The sequence below is a fragment of the Bos mutus genome, chromosome 3, assembly GCF_027580195.1.
Source record: "Bos mutus isolate GX-2022 chromosome 3, NWIPB_WYAK_1.1, whole genome shotgun sequence".
NCBI lineage: Eukaryota > Metazoa > Chordata > Mammalia > Artiodactyla > Bovidae > Bos > Bos mutus.
This window is the reverse complement of record NC_091619.1, coordinates 95155988-95174993: the sequence shown is the minus strand read 5'-3', so window position 1 is coordinate 95174993 and position 19006 is coordinate 95155988. Positions and strand designations below refer to the sequence as shown.

The window sequence follows — 19006 nt, the reverse complement described above, 5'->3', positions numbered from 1 at the left end:
ACAAATGGACTAGATTAGGGTTTCTTAACATTGACTCTAGTGATACTTTGGACCAGATCATTTTTCATCATCAAGCATTGTCTTACGCACTGCAGGATGTTTAAAGTAGCCATGATTTCTACCCACTAGATGCCAGTAATAACCCCTCTCAAATCTTGACAGTCAAAAACGTCTCCAGACATTGCCAAATGTCCTCTGAAAGTAGGGGGCAAAATTGCTTCCATTAGAGAACTGTGGATTAGCTAACTCAAGACAGCAGCATAAGGGATCTCACCAGGTTGCATAAAATTAAAGGCCAAATAAATGATGAAGACAGTGTTGTAAGAATTCTGAGAAGAAGGGGCTCCTCTGCACCTATGCTCTCAGGGTGGTGATACCAGCACAGTGCAGAGGAAGGAGGGCAAGCTCTTGGCTTCAAGTGGCCTTGACCTTGATTGTCTTCCCACCCTCAGCTCTGGCCTGGAAGCTTCATGGGGAGACTCCTGGACCAAGACAAGACCACCTGGCCTCCATTCCTTGCTGTGCCATCAATTCACAGTATGGCACTGGCCAAATCCTTCTCCCCTCTGGACGTCGATTCCCTCAACCATAATAAGGATAGAGAGCAAGGTCTGTAGTCTCACCAATAATCCTTTTTTTTTTTAACCAGTTTCATTTACTTTATTATTCTTTTTATAAAATTATGTGGTGGCTACAGCTGGGGCCTGGGTCCTCTTCATGGAGACTCTGGTATGGGTCTTCACAAGATGGTCAGTGAATTCCTGATATGGAGACTTGGTGAACACTGTCTCTTTCCAGAGGTCAGGGGCGAGATAACTGTAGGTCTTGGAAACAGCATCAAAAGTGGCCTTGGCGAAGTTGCCCAGGTGGCAGTGCAGCCCCTGGCAGAAGTGTAGCATTATCGATGCCAGCTATCAGCAGCAGCTTCTTGGGCACAGGGGTGAGACGATGCCAGTGCCTCTGGGGGCAGGGATGAGGTGCACCAGCACAGAGACACAGCGGCCAGTCACCTTGCAAAGAACTGTGTGGGGCTTGCCGATCTTACTCCTCCAGTAGCCTCTTCACACAGGGACGATGGACAGCTTGGCCAGGATGATGGCTCCACAGATGGCAGTGGGTACTTCTTTAGAACACTCGTTACCCAGATCGACATGTCCGTTGTAATCCCCGATGGCAATAAATGCCTTGAACCTGGTCCACTGGCCAGCACTGGGCTGCTTTTGCATGGGCATAATCTTCAAAACCTCATCCTTGAAGGATGCTCCCGAGAAAAAGTCAATGATCTCAGACTCCTTGATAGGCAGAGAGAAAAGGTAGATCTCCTCCAGGGTCTTGATCTTCATGTCCTTGACCAGGCGGCCCAGCTTGGTAACGGGGAGCCACTCCTTGTCCTCAGCCTCGCCTCCGCTAGCTTCGCGGCTGCGATCCCGGCCCTGGACACCACTATTGACGCCTCCACGGAAGCCACTGCGGCCTCCCATTCCAGGGCCCCTGGGGCCTCCTGGCCCTCCTGTAGCACCAGGGTCATCCCATTTGGTGTTTTCACTAAGACGAAGGCAATAATCCTTAAGTTCCCTCCTAGCTCATGGATTCCATTTTCTAATTTTTGCCGTAATCCTAGAAAGAGTAAAACCACGTTTGGCTGATGACTACTTGATCTTAGGCTTTCTCAGCCATATCTGAAAAGCCATTTCCTTGGATAGGTAGGTTAGAAAGGAAAATACAAAGGGAGTTTATGCTCCTATCCATACCTTGGAATAATAACAATGGTTAATCTTCATTTGTGGGCTTCCCTTATAGCTCAGTTGGTAAAGAATCTGCTTGCAATGCAGGAGACCCAGGTTTGATTCCTGGGTTGAAAAGATCCCCTGGAGAAGGAAATGGCAACTCACTCCAGTATTCTTGCCTTCAGAATCCCATGGACAGAGGAACCTGGAAGTTTACGGTCCATGGGCTCGCAAGAATCGGACTTAGCGACTAAACCACCACTACCAACCTTCATATGTGGCTTTGTAGTTTACCAAGCACCTTCACATATGCTATTCAGGTACATGATCCTCAAAACAACCCTATGAGGTGAGAATAATTACCATCATTTCACGGATGAGTCAAGGTTCAGTGTGGTTGAGGGTCTTGGCCTCAGGTCACACCCAGACCTCCTCGACTTCAGGCTCCTTGCTTCAAACTCCAGCTGTCTGTGCTACACTGAGTGTATTGGAAACTATCTCTCTAACTCTGCCAGAGATAGGATATAAAGGCCAAGTGACTAAGAGATTCAGGCAGAACAGGAAGGGAAGCGACAGCATGCTGAGGATACCATGCTGACCCTGATAGGGGCGACAGAACTTGCTGAACAAGTGCCAAACCAAGTGCTTTGAAAGAGTAGAAAAAAGAAAAAAAAAAAAATCTTCCTACTGTTTGCCTGCCAAGCCCCTGCACAGGGACATGGGTACAGAGTTCTGCTTAAGGTTTAATTCTATTGATTACACATTCCATTTTCCAAAGTGCCATTTGCCTGAAGGAGCAGGTGGTGTTTTCGGCATCCATTTAGCTGATGTATTAGCCATGTGGCTCAGTGCATCAGCAGGCCCGAGTCATCAATTTACGGCGAGATGACAGAGGGAATCACTCACTGCAGAATCCTAATGGGGAGAGGGGGAGGGGGGGATGGAACACACGGAAAGGGACAAAAACAGTGGGACTGTGGACCTGACTGGGGCCTGGGGACGCAGGAGATGAGTGGCCCAACATAGGACCTTCGGTTGATAACAGCAAACACTTAGGACCTGACTCTGTGGCAGGTCCCAGGCTGGACACTGGGGATGTAAAGAGGAGTTGCAAGAATTCCCACCTCCAAGACCTCAGTTTTATGGGGAAGGCAGACATAAACTATTAACAACAATAACATCAGGTATACATTACAATGGAAGGATGTGGTAGGTAGCAGAAGAGTATTTTAAAATTCCACAGTTACAGTTCAAGTCCCAGCTTCATCATTTACTAGCTTTGCAGTTGTAAAATTAGAGGCAAAGTTAGGCTGGATGCTCATGGAGAGTAGGCACTATATGTCTTATACATTTTTGAATGCCCACTGCCCCAGTCCAGAGTCTGGTATTGCCATCATAATCACCAAAGAATATTAATAGTATAATCATGAAAACAATAAAAGTAATCATAAAATAACATTTCCTGAGCTCTTGCTACGTTCCAGGTCCTGCCTAAGTGTTATATGTCTTTTCATCCTCACAACAAGCCCATGAATTAGGTACTATTGTTATCTTTATTTTATAGATGAGCAGATGGAGCCTCAAGGAGGTTAAATAACTTTCTCATAGTCACACAGCTTGTAAGTGGTGGTGGAGCTAGGATTAAAATCCAGACCTGTCTGGCTCCATAGCCATACAGCCATTCAACACTGCAAAGTTCGGTTATCTCAACTGTACTCAAGTTATTTAACCTTGCAGAGACCCCGTTTCCTTATAAGTCAAGGGCTCTATTTTATTTTTTCCTTTATAGATTGTTGTAAGCATCAAATAAGACAATGCACGTAAAGGATTACTTAGTACATTCTAAAAAGCTCAATAAATGATACTTACCACTATCCCCATTCTAAAGATAATTATGTTCAGAGAAGAACTCTGAGGGTCAGAGCCCATCTAGTTTTTAAGAGAAACCTCTCCAGTGCCTGTGTGAGTATCTTCTCTGATGCAATGAAGGTGCCTCCTCTGGCCCCCATCCTTGCTAAGTGTTCCAGTATGGTTCTTTTTAATTAGATCATTCATGTTTTACTTATTATGACTCTTGTCATTTGCCGTGCAACATGAGGTAGACTGTGGCAAAGGCAAAATGTGAGCAAAGCAAACAATTTCTCAGGTAAAGCTTTACAAATTGCATTTCAATAAAAAGGCTCATTGGCCCTTGAGTTTCAGGGAGGAGATTTACCTGACAGAAGTACATAAGAGAAGGACGGTAACCACTTGCCTTGGAAGAGAGCCCCACCACCACCCTATCTGTGTCTGGTGTGGCTACAGAACTCCCTCCACCTTATCTGAGACGGCAGTGTCACAGAAAGGGATACTCACTGGTGTTTCATCACTCATTCACTTATTCATTTATTCAGTGTATATTTTTAGAGGTCTTGCTTTATTCCAAGTACCATACTGGGCACTGAACTTAGAGAAATGAATAAGATTGCTACCTAAAAATTTAAAAGGGTGATATGTGCATAGTTGCAAAATGATGTGATAATTTATTGTCATGCTATTTAAAATAATGATAATTTAGAACCATCTCAACTGTAAATACTAGTAGATTTTAAATAAAGTATGGTACATCATTTCAAAGGGATATTATTCGACCATTTAAAGAATTTATAAATAATTTAAAATAATGTGGTAAAATGTTCACAGTACAGTGTTAAATGATATAAAACTGTATATATAGTATGTTGTATATATGGGCTTCCTCATCACCTCAGTCACTAAAGAAACCACCTGCCATGCAGGGGACTGGTTCAATCCCTGCATTGGGAATATCCCCTGGAGAAAGAACTGACAAGCCATTCCAGTATTCTTGCCTGGGAAATCCCATGGACAGAGGAGCCGGTGGGTTACAGTCCATGGGGTCTCCAGAGTCAGACAAAACTTAGCAACTAAACCACCACTGCCTAACTATATATACAGATATGCAAATAACTAGTCAGGAAGAAAATATTCAGTTTAATAGCATTTATCTTTGGCAATGGTATTAAGGGTGATGTTTTTCTCTGATATAATGTTATTTTGTATTTACAAAATTTTTTACAATGCACATATAGCAAAAAGGTATCCAAAGGTATCCCTATCCAAAGGTATAAAATAACTATTATTATGTTAGAAGTATGCTTAAAATACTCCTGGCACAGAAAGGAGTAACTTTTCCATTTTATAGATGAACAAATTGAGGTTCTCAAAGATTATGTATAATAGTTCTCCCAAGGCTTTCCAGCCCATAGTTGACTGACACACACTTCAAACAAGTCATCTGATATAAATCTAGAACTCTTCCCCCAGGACTTTCTAAGAGCCACTCGCCTGAAATGGGGGGTGGGGTTGACCCGCCTACAAGGTCTCCAACGATCTGCCACAGCTACTATTCTAATTGTTCCAGAAGAACCCAGAATTCAAAAGGTAAGTCCAGAAATGACTCAGTGATAGTTGCTAGCTGTGGATCTGGAAGAAGTGCCTATTGCTGTAAAAATAATCTTGACTGTTTACATTTCAACTCTTCAAGATTTATGGTATTTGAACTAGAAGAATAATATAGGTCTGAGCACGTATTTAATGTTTTCGTTTAGATTTAGAACATACAGCCCCAGCATTGAGCTGATTTGAATGCCTGAATATTTTAATATCATTGTATTGTGTGCTCAGCATCCATGATTAAATATACATCTTCAAGTCCAATTTACTTTTAGCTTCATTATGGTCTGTTACAACTGGCATTCAATGAATTCTGCATTTGGCCACATAACCCAGCTCCATTTTTTTTTGCAATTGTACTCTTGTGTGCATATATTTGGGGGCATGTAAAACCAACACTCTTTAAATACAAGCAAGTATTTCCTATCTTGAGAAGGACCTCTTTTCTCAGTTATCTGTGAACATTAGAGCACAAGGTAACTGAGATATCACTGAATTCAACCTTCCAATCCTATTCTTTTATCTGTTTATAGGGCCCCTTCTCTGGGCCCCAAGCTTTATTGTTGCAAACATTGTAGGCCCATCTCTCTGCCAAGAGAATATTCAGACAGGAATAGGAATTACAATAGGAATTAAATTCAGAACTCTTGGATTTTTTTTCTTTTTGCCAAGTTTTCATCATAAAAAAATTACGGCTTTACAAGTATCTTTCTAGTTTTTCATTATGTATCTATCCAGGTAGGAGGATAGGTATATATTTTAACAATGTGTTAGCTAGATTTATAACATAGTATTTGGATTAGACTTTCTAGGCCTCCATTTGTTCCCTCGCCTGAGTCTTGCAAATGTTCAAGGTGGGCCTGCAACTTTCCCCAGCTCCCAGCTTACTGATAGGGTCTTATGTGGGCCATAGACTTACCCAAGGAATCATGACTTTGCTCCTTTCTGTATTACTAGTGCATATCACATTCATTAGCACTTGGAACACACCCAGTGTATAAATTAATTGAGGCAAACTAATTTGGAGATATTTTTCATTTGTTTTGTATTTTAAATTGGGGATTTTATAAATGTAACAAAGAGGATAAATTCAGGATACATAATGCTAATACTGTTTACTAAACCATCAATATATATGTATATACATATACACATGCATATATTCAACAAATTACAATCAATATGCATATCCAACAACAGTATGACTCTGCAACCTGAGGGGTTGGAATATGGCGATTGACTAATACATAAGAAGGTCAGGTGTCTCATCTCTGACCACAGGGATGTATTTCCCTCTCATCCCACAAGTTTGAGTGATTCCTGCAAGCAAGATCAGTATTGAGGATTCCCCAAACTTTTATCAGAAGAAGAGATAAATGCTGTACAACAAAATGTTCAATGCACTTTGAAATTATCTTTATATGAATATACATATATATGTATGTGTATATACACCATTTTATATTATATAATGTTATACATTTGTGTGTATATATCTGCCATGATGCCATAAAGCATAATCTACTGGGTACCTATAGCCGCACAATTGTTTCCCAAAGTCTGCAGGATCTTTACTGCCTCCACCCACCACCCACATCTTCATCTCCACCCTTCCCCCATCCGAGGAGGCATTCTCATTATAGGATAATGATAGTGGAATAGAACTCCATCACTGGATAATGATTTCCTGTGGTTGGATGAATGAGGAAGGCAGACTTGGGCACCTTCAGAAACTGAATAGCAAGGGGCTGCCAAAATGTTGATTTTCAAAGAGGAAGGCTTTGGTTCTGACACAATATTCCACTCAAAGTTGAAACATTACATGCAGAAGGAGATAGCACATTTAGGTAGACAAAGGCCCCTAAAAGACTGAGATAAGACTAAGATATAAAGTGGTTGACCACTTCGCATGACAGGGGTGATTTCAATCCTTATTGGGTTGCTCTCTATGTTAGGCAGCTGAGCTACTTTGCTACTTGAAGACAAGTTGGCATCTATGTCCTTTTGAAGTCAGTGTGGGTCATGGGAGATCACCATCTGTTGATAAATGGCTTGAATGGCAAGAGACCTGGAATGTCACTCAGGACAGACATACTTTTTTCCCTGCCTGCCTGTACTCCAAGGCATCACATTAGACCAGGCTTTAACCTTTCTGGGCCCCTGTCCTCTCATCTATCAAACAGTGTGTTGACTGGAGGTTTCGGAAAGCCTAGAGGCATCTGACTTGACAACTTCACATCAATATCAATGTAACTAATTTTCTTTCATTTCATAAGGAGTTCAAATGCAATACATCCAGTATGCAGAGGGGAGAGGGTGTTCGACGGTCAAGTGTGCTTCTTGAGGAATTCTGGTACCTTAAACTTGGGGGAAACTTTGAAGTTCATCTATTTCAGGATCTCTATGAATCCTGGATGTTTTGCTGGAACCTCTGTAATGGGGGAAGCTTACTACCTCCCCAGGCATCCCCACTGGCTGTTGGTGAACTCTGATTGCCTCAAGGTCATTTGTCTGTTTCTTTGTTCACTCATTAATCAATTATTTCAATGCCTAGTAGGTCAAGAATATATAAAGCACTGGAGTCCCAGATATGAGCCAATGTGATCTCTGCTCTGTAATCACTCGACATTGAATTGAGCAGCATAGTTGAGTGGGCATTGGTGGGGGTGGGGTGGTGTGGGCAGTAAGGCAACCAAACATGTAGACAATAACTACAATAAGTGCTTTGGTAGAAGTGGTTTTGTGGAAGAAGGCGGAAGACATTGAGGGAACCCACTCTCAAGAATAAAATTTGAGGGCAGGACAGTGAGGCAGCTTATTGTTGTTAGAGACAATGTAGTATAATGTGAAAGAAAAGACTCTAGGGTCAAAATGTTTGAGTTCAAATCTGGACTCTGCCATGTCTAGCCATGTGAAAGTGAAAGTTTCTCAGTCTTGTCTGACTCTTTGTGACCCCATGGACTATACAGTCTTTAGAATTCTCCAGACCAGAATACTGGAGTGGGTAGCCTATCCCTTCTCCAGTGGATCTTCCTGACCCAGGAATCAAACTGGGGTCTCCTGCATTGCAGGTGGATTCTTTACCAACCGAGCTATCAGGGAAGCTCTCTAGCCATATGGTCTTAGGCAAATTTCTTAACTTCTCTGTGTCCCAGTTCCTTCCTGTATAAAATGAGGACAATAATAGCACTTAAATCATAGAGTTATATGAGGATTAAGTGAGTTTCTACATGCAACGCACTTAGAGAACTAAGTCTGAATGTAGGGCACGTAGCCAGCATTATCACTAATTAGGGTACATCAGTAAGCATTAGCCTGCAGACACTGTGGTGGTGGTAGTAACAAGGATCACAGTAAGATTATAATAGCGTATTGTAGCCGCACAAGTAGTAGGGTTGTTAATAGCAGCAACGGTAGTATTAGTAAAAGTGTCAGCAGTGATATCGGCAGCACTGGCACTTGCTGACTCTGTTTCAGCAGCAGTGGTAGCTGTCGTGATGTTTATGTAGCAGGAATGCAGACAGGACTCAGGGGCCATGACTGAGAGGATGCAGGGGCTTTGGATATTTTTTGCCTCATCCTTTGGTTTGTTCCTTCATTTCCTCCCACAACTGCCTGCATCGTCACAGAACTGCCCCACAGAGAACGGTGGGAAATCTACCCTACGGTGGAGGTGCGTTGGTGGCTTACATGCAGAGATTACTGGGAACAGAGAAGCCCTAAGATAGGCTTTTCCTTCAGAGACAACATATGGGTGTGCGGAGTAAGGATGAAGTCTTAAGAAAGAGTATGGGTGACGGTCACATTGAAGGGGAGGGTAAGGGCCAGTGAGCGAGAAGGAGGTCACTGGCTGAGCAGATAGAAGGGAAAGGAACTAACTGGCTCTTGGCAAGTGTGTCAAGTACTGCACTGGGCCCTTCCTCAAAACTAACATAGTTGCTGAGAATTAAACCCAGTGGACTGAACTCCAGTGTCTCAGAGTGACTATGATCAGTGCTAAGATTCAAGCCCAAATCTGCTTTTTAACCACTAAGAGTGTCTACTATGAGTTTCTTCTGTGGCTCAGGATGTGGCTCCACAGTTGAGGACCAGAAGGCCACAGCAGTCAGCTAGCCATCATAATAATATCTGAATGTGTATGTTTCGTTTATTATTTAGAAAGTTTTTTTTTTTTTTTTAATGTGCAGCTCAAGGTCTGATCATGATTCAAAAGCCATGAATCCATCTGGGTTAAGAGCTTTGGGAAGTGAACCAAGAATGCAACCTTCCCTATTGGCACAAATGTCTGCGAGAAGCCCCTGCTGGCTGGTGGGGGAAGTCAGTGCAGTGTGAGAGGGAATAGCCAGCCCCATGGCTGAAGCGCCGGATTAGAGTCACATGGCTCCAACAGCAGCAAGAATGAAAGCTTAATCAACATTCGGATTAGTGCATCCCCATTTATAGGAGCTTGAACTCAATTAAAAATTTCAACTGGAATCTTGGCACAGGCGCCTTGAGACAGAATCTGACTGTTCTGGGCTCTCACCCCAATTTTAATATGCATTCCTGGAAGGAGATGTTTGGGTCAGATGGACCTGGGGCTCGATTTAGACCCTTGGCACACATACACAAAAATGTAATAAAGTTCTATTTGCAATTCCATGGTAAGTTAGTTATGTTACAGAATCAGCTGTTTCCATAGGTCTCTTTTTCCCTTAGGCATGCTATTTTCCTAGCATTAGATACCACTTTTTAAAGAGAGTGGTGAAGTGTGGGATCACTGGGCTTGGAATCCAATGAACTCGGCACAAATTTTGGTTCCATTTACTGGCTGGAAGCTCTTGGCCGAGTCACTTAATCTTGCTGAGCTTCAGTTTTCTCACCTGAAAAAGTGGGATAATAATTGATAGCTCTTCCTCAAATAATGGCGATCCAAATTTAAACGAGATCATAGACACCAGAGAAAACACGCTGAGCACACTGTTTGGCACGTGAATTTGCTGAACTAAAAGACTTATTTTCCTGCAAAGTCCTCTCACTGCTCATAGGTTCTGTGAGGTTACACTGTGCGACATTTCAGTTCTTTACTCTCAGACTAGAGCCTAGCCCTCAATAGTTGCTTAGATTAGTTTAGATTAGTTCTGCCACTGGCCTGCTGCTGCTGCTGCTAAGTCACTTCAGTTGTGTCCGACTCTGTGCGACCCCACAGATGGCAGCCCACCAGGCTCCCCCGTCCCTGGGATTCTCCAGGCAAGAACACTGGAGTGGGTTGCCATTTCCTTCTCCAATGCATGAAAGTGAAACTACATTCACCCAAAACTTTCTCCAGATTTGGGTCCTTCTCTTGCTTTCTCTTGGCTGGTAAGTCTCTAAGTCTGCATAGTTCAGCATATACATATACATATATATATATATATATATATATATATATATATATATTTTACTTAAGTCTCTGAGTCTGCATAGTTCAACATACTTCCAATCCATCCTTTATATATATATATATATATATATATATATATATAAATTTTATTTACTTATTTATTGGCAGTGCTGCATTTCTGTCGCTATGCACAGGCTTTCTCTAGTTGCAGTGAGCAGGGGCTACGCTCTAGTTGCTGTGCCCAGGCTTCTCATCGTGGTGGCCTCTCTTGTTGAGAAGCGCAGGCTCTAGGGTGTACAGGCTTCAGTGGTTGCAGTGCATGGGCTCAGTAGTTGGGGTGCAGGGGCTTAGTTGCCCTGTGGCATGTAGAATCTTCCCAGACCAGGGATCAAACCCACATCGCTTGCATTGGCAGGTGGATCCTTTACCACTGGACCACCAGGGAGGTCTCCAATCCATTCCTGACACAACAGAGATTCCTTTAAAATTAAAATCAGATCCTTAATTCTTTATACAATGGCTTCACAGTCTCTGAGGTAAAAGGTTAAATGTTTCCCATGGCCTAAGAAGCCCTGTGTCCTGCATAGTCTGGCCCCACCAACCTCTTGAGCCTCATCTTTCCCTCAGTATCTTTGCTTCATTCACGCATCCTTTCAGTTTCAAAACATGCCACCCTCTCTCTTGATCTTTGGTCTTTGCTGTTCTCTTTTCTGGAGCAATTATCTCTACCACTTCCCACTTACTCCTGTGATAAAATCAGCATATCTTTCATGTCTTAGATCAGAAATCACTTCCTCAGCAGTATTATCCTTGAATTTGGAAATCATATCAGGTCTTTCTATTATGTTCTGTGATAAGACTTCTCATCCGTAGTACCTTTTATGGTTTATAAATATATGTGCAATTAATTCCTGTAATTCCTATCTTAACTGTAAACTCCATGAAGGCAGAGATCATGAAACTTACTCATTACTGTATTCTCAACACCTAATATGCTATGTATTAACAGAATTGTCGGTGTTGAAATGTGGCACTCCCACACCATCACCAGTTACAGTTTGTCCTGGAAACACTTGCCTCGACCCACTTCTGAATCCTAATTTCCTAGAGATCCTCTGGGCATCTAACCTCATGACTCATTTTCTTCTTTATATCAATCAGACATGATAATCAGCACCATGCTGATCTTGGGCTTTTCTCATTTATTGTGGAAGATCACCTCAAGGAAAGAACCCAGAAAGTGTGGCCTTGATCTCTTAGCAGAGATCTCGTAGCAGAGGTCCCTGGCCAGTGCTACCAGATGTGTGCCAACTCACAGGGCAAGGCTGTCTCCTGCTCAGCTTAAATATGCTGCTGCTGCTGCTGCTGCTAAGTCGCTTTAGTCGTGTCCGATTCTATGCGACCCCATACACGGCAGCCCACCAGGCTCTCCCATCCCTGGGATTCTCCAGGCAAGAACACTGGAGTGGGTTGCCATTTCCTTCTCCAATGCATGAAAGTGAAAAGTGAAAGTGAAGTTGCTCAGTCGTGTTCGACTTTTAGTGACCCCATGGACTGCAGCCTACCAGGCTCCTCCATCCATGGGATTTTCCAGGCAAGAGTACTGGAGTGGGGTGCCATTGCCTTCTCCAGCTTAAATATACTGAGCTATAATTCAAGGTCTGGAACCACCCGGCCCCCATGGCCCTAGACCTGGATGCCTGGCTGGTCTCTCTGGAGCACTCCTTTGGCTACATCAACCTCTTCAGCCCCCCTCTAGTTAGTGATACACTGGGGCCCAAATATGATCACACTCAGGAAGGAGTTTTGTAAACTTGAAAAGACTAGACACGTGTAAGGGATTAAGGGCTTAGCTCAGGCTTCCTCTCAATTCACAAACCTGGCTTCTGCTTGGCATACTCTGCCATCTGGAGAAGATTTATTACTTCTTTCTTTCTTACCCAATGACAGTTCCAACCTTCCTCTCTCTACTCCCTCTGAACTGGCCCAGAGAAAACAAGATTTTTTTTTTTTTTAATGTCAGATGTGTTGCCATTAAGTCATTAATGTCTCCTATCTTTAAGGTTTTGTTGCCTCCCAACATTATTTTCCTATAACAGAGCTTCATAGTAGCAATCTAGAGAGCCAACTTCATTTCAGCGAGTTAAACCTCTGTATGGTTAAATAATTCATGTTCACAGTTATTTTAGGATGAAGCATAATAGCAGTAAGTCTTCTTTACAACAGGGGGTAGATCCTCTTCCATTTATGAACCTCAAATTCCTCATCGGTCAGATAAGGGTTAGATGGGAAAATGCCCACGTACTAGTTGTGCTGATTAAAATAGATTACAAATGTGAGAGGGCTTGTGTACGGAATGTTGTAAAAATTTTGTCATCACATTTCAATCTAACTCTTTCACTCTATAAAACAGAAATCAAAGGCCATGGTGGTTAACATATTCATTCATTCATTCAATCAATCATTTACTCAATAATTATTTATTAAATGTCTTCTATTAATAACTAGGCACTTTGCCAGAGGCTAAGTGACTTACTCAAGGGTGCATAGGAATTTCATGGCAGATCTAGGATGTCAACAATAACAGCAGCTACTATTGCCAAAGGCATGCTAAAAAGCTAGCATTTGTTAAGTATTTTATATATATAATAGAATTTAATCCTCACAACAGTACTGTGAGGTAGATACTATTAGCATATTTTTTGGATGAGGAAATTGTCATCCCAACAAATATTACTCAAATACTTCTTTAAATTTTTTCATGGGACCAAAAGATGCTATAGAGACATTGAGACCAACGTATGATGACCTAGAAATGACCTTGAACGTCAGTTTACTCAAAAGCTTAAGCAAAAACTCCAATACAAAGGCATTTAAGTGTCACATTTAAAGCTTTACGAAGTCTGTAGATAGTAACGAGGCAGGTGTGGGAGCCAGTCAGAGTCCTTCATCCATAAAGTGGGAATAATTATTTTGCTTTCACGGAGCCATTGTGCAGCTAAGACAAGATACTAAGTGCACACAGTTATGCTTCCCCCGTGTATCCTCTTATTCCCTCGCATCATTCAGGTCTTTGTTCAATGTCACCTACTTAGAGAGCTTTCCCTATCCATCCCCCCGAAATAGCCTTCATCCTGCTCTGTCTCTTATTCTACTGCATTTTTATTCATAGCATCTGATATCACATCACATATTTGTTTATGTGTCCATTTGTTGGCTGATTGAAGGAATGAATAAATATACCTTCCCCTCCTTCGGACTCCCATCAGCCCATCCCTTTCAGGAAAGACTATGGGAATGAGTCCAAGGGAAGCTTAGTTTCCTATCTGATTCTTGAAAGAGACTCTAGGGGCTTTGCTACATTGGCTCAGGGGTACTCCCCATCTCTACCCCAAGGCAGCACGTAACTGAAATTTCATCAGTGCAAGACCAGCCTGCCTGCCTCCTTCCTGTCTGCCTGATGCTTGGCTACTCCCGGACATAGATGAGAGATAGGTGTACAGGATGGTATGCATGTCTTCCACGAAAAAAAAGCTTTGCTTTCAATTAAACCTTGGTAATTTCACAGACCACAGGGTTGAGGAAGAAAAAGGTGTTCCTCATATTTCTCTTACACTTAAAAAATGCATTCCTTCAGTCTAATTTTGACTTTACATACAAAAGAGTTATATTAAATTAATGGAAAGGAAATGTTCAGAAAAGGAAAAGCGCTGTTACTTTTTGAATAGTAAGAAGGAGATGATATTTCTGAGCATTTCTTCAGCTGTCAAAGGACCACAGATCTTCTTTTAATGTTACAAAGACAAAAAAATTTTTCTGGTTGCATATTTGCCAGAAATGAGACCCAAGAGAAAGGCATTGTTTCCTGAAATTACATGGTTGCCAGGGAAACCGTGTACAGAAGTTAGCCTAAATGCAGGTTAAAAAATGAAGTATCTCAGGAATTGGTTTAAGAGTATTTTTGAAAAGTCTGTGCCAAGCATGGCACAGAGTGACCCTTGTAAAACTGTAAGAATTTCTTAGCTGTGGCAAGAAATGACAAAGGTTACTTTTCTGCTCTTTTCTGCTGTGAACCTTTTTAATGAGTGTTTTTCTAGAGGTAAAATTATTCAGGTAATGTTTTTTAAGCCTCCCAGGGCTCCTTCACAAAAAGCCCCCACAAAAAACACAAAACAATGTTTCACTGCAGTCCAAAGAAACACATAAATATGAACACACAGAGAAGTTTTAAAAACATTTAGTAATCTTACATGCCAGAAAAAGACTTACCTTTTCTCCTGTTTACTACTTTAAACAAAAGATTTCTGTGATTTACTTTAAAGAAAGGACTGAATGAGCACCAAAAATTGTAAGTGTATTACCACCTCTGAGTCAAAGTTATCCTTTCTAGTAAACAGAGTTAAACAGAATCTCTACCTTGCAAGGTTGTTCCAAAAATAAAATATATGCATATTTATGTATGTATATGTGTACATATTGTAGATGTTCAATAAATATTTAGAAAATAGAAAATCTTAGAGATCATTAGTTTAACCTCTTATTTAACACGGAGAATTTTTTTTAAAATATAACTGTTATCCAACCTCTGCTTAAATTCCTCCAGGGACAGGGAGTTTACTACCTTACATGACTGCTGCTGCTAAGTCGCTTCAGTCGTGTCCGACTCTGTGCAACCCCATAGATGGCAGCCCACCAGGCTCCCCCGTCCCTGGGATTCTCCAGGCAAGAACTCTGGAGTGGGTTGCCATTTCCTTCTCCAATGCATGAAAGTGACAAGTGAAAGGGAAGTTGCTCAGTCGTGTCCGACCCTCAGCGACCCCATGGACTCCAGCCTTCCTGGCTCCTCCATCCATGGGATTTTCCAGGCAAGAGTACTGGAGTGGGGTGCCATTGCCTTCTCTGACCTTACATGACAGCCCATATCAATCTAGTAGACAGATAACTTCTTCTTTACTAAACTGAAATCTGCTTACTACAGCTTTTATCCATCAGTCTTGACTCTTGTGAGTATACTCCCTCTTCCCCAAAGTGTCACCCACATCTTCCTGAGTTTAGAAAACCCTACTCCTACAACTAGCCTTAGGCACTAATAAGACCAGCCCTGTGTGACCACAGGCAAGTTATTATAGCTCTGACCAGTTTCCAATGTTATTAAATAGGGTTAGTAATTACTTCTGTCTCCCTCTTGGACTTCTGCTAAAGATTTAAAGTATTTGCCAGATGGGACACTGCTTTGGAAACTAGGGAGTACTACACATATTTTACAGGTGGGGTCTTTCCCTGGTTAAGCTCTGCCCTCCTTAGTCCCAGGCCTGGGACTGCATCCCAGGATGATCTGCATCTTCTTGGTTCCCCTGGATGCTTTCTCAGCAGGAGCCCTTGCCTCTCTCCCCAGGTTCCCTCGTTGATGTTGCTCACCCATTTAGTTAAATGCTGTTTTGACGAGGTAGCCTATTTTGGTAAGTGCCCCTGGGGAGCTGCAGAAAGGTTTAATTCTCTTTCTTTCCCCTAATGTTTATCTAATGGTAAAGGATTGAGAATAGGTTCCACATCCCTGGAGACTCCAGGCTGAATGATTCAATAATGTATGTGTCTGGGGGCTGACTGAGAGACACAGCTTTCAGTAGAGAGGAGAGGATGGGTTGGGGACACTCAGTCATCATGCCAGGTAGGGTGTCACTCAACAGGAAGGTTTCCAGGGGCTTAGTAATAGACTGCATTAAGGAACCAGAGCATGCGGAGATCAGGGCAGCAAGGCAGGATGAGTACAGATACATATATATGTATGCATGTATGTGTAATATATATATATATATCTGTTGTTTCAATACAATTATTAATGGCACCATCTTTCATTCTGAAAACTGAAATTTGTGGGATAAATTATATGTTCACCTTAGGCATAGGTGAAAGGAATGAGAATGCTCTTCTCTGGTGTTCCCTGGCTGGTGGTAAAGGACACACCACCCACTTGACTCCTTAAGCTGGAAACTTTGGAGTCCTCTGAGACACTTTAGTCACCTTTATCCCCACAACCAGTCTCCAAAGAATCCTTCAGACAGTTCCTCTCCTTTCTATTCCCATGGCCTCTGCCTTAGTTCTGAGTCTGAGCATCTAAAATTTAATTTCACTTTGTTCTGCTTAGTCCTTGGCTCCAAGTTTCTTGAGATCTCAACTCTGTCTTCTCTTGTATTAGCCATTTCTCCCTCTTCCCCTTTATGATCATACCTCTGGTATGCTGATCAAAATCACTGAGCCTTGCACTTTATCTCTAAAAGCCAACCCTCTATTTCATAACTGCAATTGGTCTTTCATTCAAAAAAGATGTTGAACAAACTAAATTCTGAGAGTTCCAGTGAGTCAGCAGTATTGGGTTAATTAATCAGTTTTGGTTTACAGTCTGCTGTGTGGTTATAAAGTCATGAAATTATACCAATATCCCTTATATTTGGATACAAATTAATCTTCTCATTTCCTACAGTCCTGTTTCCAAAATGTATTATAAATTTTACTCTGTAATTTTCCTGCTTAAAACACTCCAAGTGTCTCTCCATTGGCTCTGATATGTTTCAACACGGAGGAAGCCCTGCTAGAATAACATTCTGCCTTTCCAGCCCACTCTACCATATCCTTTACTTTACTGGAGTCTCCTTAGAGGAGTAGGAGTAACTTATCCAATGATGACAGTGGGTGAACTGACAGTTGAGGCTCAGCTTGTACTCCCTGTGTCTCTGGAATTAGCCTGTCTACAGAGAGCACATACTTAGTTCTATCCCTCTCTGCTCTGCCCCCTTGCTGCCTGTGACCAGGGAGGCAGGCAGGCTTCTAGGACTATTTGTTGCCACCCATTTCAGCCATACCCTGGAGGAGGAAATGGCAACCCACTTCAGTATTTTTGCCCAGAGAATCCCCTGGACTAAGGAGCTTGGCAGGCTACAGTCTATAGGGTCGCAAGGAGTCGGACACGACTAAAGTGACTAAACACATTTCAGCCATATTTTCCAATGAAGCTATTGTAAGTGGTTATTTATCTGACTTCTGAGTCCATCTTTCAGTTGGTCTGATTGTGGATAGAGAGTAGAGGAATAATTCGATGACTTTCTCAAACCCCACATCCAGGAGTAAAATCACATTCTCTGGTCTTATAAAAAGTAGAAGAAATTTACTTTCTCTTCTGGTAAAGTGGGAGCGTTTGCCTTCCACAGTTGCTTAATATCTTTCCTTTCCTTAGGATGCTTTTTTGGGAAGTCTCCCTCTATGATAACAATCCAGAGGCCTGGCTAAGCTTCACAGAGATCTTATCTGAGCCCCAAAGAGTCATGAAAAGCCAGCTAGATGCAGGTTTGTGGTAGGAGTGCTGTTTGAGTGTCAGGCTCAAGGGGCCCTTACAGTTCACTCAGTCCAACACAGTGTGAGAGAAATGCACTCTGGTGTGTAATTCTAACACTGAAGCAGCTTTGAGTCCTCAAGAACTTGCTGGTGTTGTAGTAACCAACGCCCAATCTGGCTATGACAAATTCTTGGTTACTGGGGTAAGAATGAATCATCCCAGTCTTTTATTTGCAAATAAGAGTAAAGAGGCATTTATAGTTTGTTTGCAAAGAAATTCTTCCTTTATCCATCTTACTATATTCTCAGAAAACCATGCTAAGGGCACACGTACATTTATATATGAGGAAACTCAGTCTCAGCTTAAGTGACCTTGCCAAGGTACCTCAGCAAGTTTATGGGGAAACTTGGGAAATCCACTCTGAATTAGAATCATGGGTTGTTGGAACTCTCCCTTAATGATGACCACAAAACCTAGCATCTTCTACATCTTTGTACTCTTTGTTGTTTTTGCTTGCTTTGTTTTTGGTTGCACCACTCAGGATGTGGATATCATTTTCCCAACCAGGGATGGAACTGGGACCTTCACAATCACAGTTGTCATCTTCTACAGTCCTCAAGACCTTGGGTTTTTAGTTTCCTGGTGACATTTCTTTTTTTTTTTTCCTTTTAAAATAGTATCACAGATTTCTTGAGATATATTTCACATATCATACAATTCACCCACTACATGGTGAATGAATGATTTTTAATACATTCACAGATTTAAACAGCCATCACCACATTCCCTGATAGCTCAGTTGGTAAAGAATCTGCTTGCAATTCAGGAGACCCCGGTTCAATTCTTGGGTTGGGAAGATCTGCTGGAGAAGGGATAGGCTACCCACTCCAGTATTCCTGGGCTTCCCTTGTGGCTTGGCTGGTAAAGAATCTGCCTGCAATCCGGGATACCTGGGTTAGATCACTGGCTTGGGAAGATCCCCTGGAGAAGGGAAAGGCTACCCACTCCAGTATTCTGACCTGGAGAATTCCATGGACTATATAGTCCATGGAGTTGCAAAGAGTCAGACAAGACTGAGAGACTTTCACTTTCAGTTTCACCACATTCAGTTGCAGAACATTTTAATCAACCCGT

At 42.1% G+C, this 19006-nt stretch overlaps 1 protein-coding gene and 1 pseudogene across 1 annotated transcript in view; both read right to left on the bottom strand.

The window, feature by feature from the left end:
- The window catches only part of AGBL4 (AGBL carboxypeptidase 4), a 1467493-nt gene that overhangs the window by 428016 nt on the left and 1020471 nt on the right, over positions 1 to 19006 (bottom strand). The gene's annotated exons all lie outside the window — the stretch shown is intronic.
- Positions 655 to 6783, bottom strand: LOC102280676 (small ribosomal subunit protein uS5 pseudogene; annotated as a pseudogene).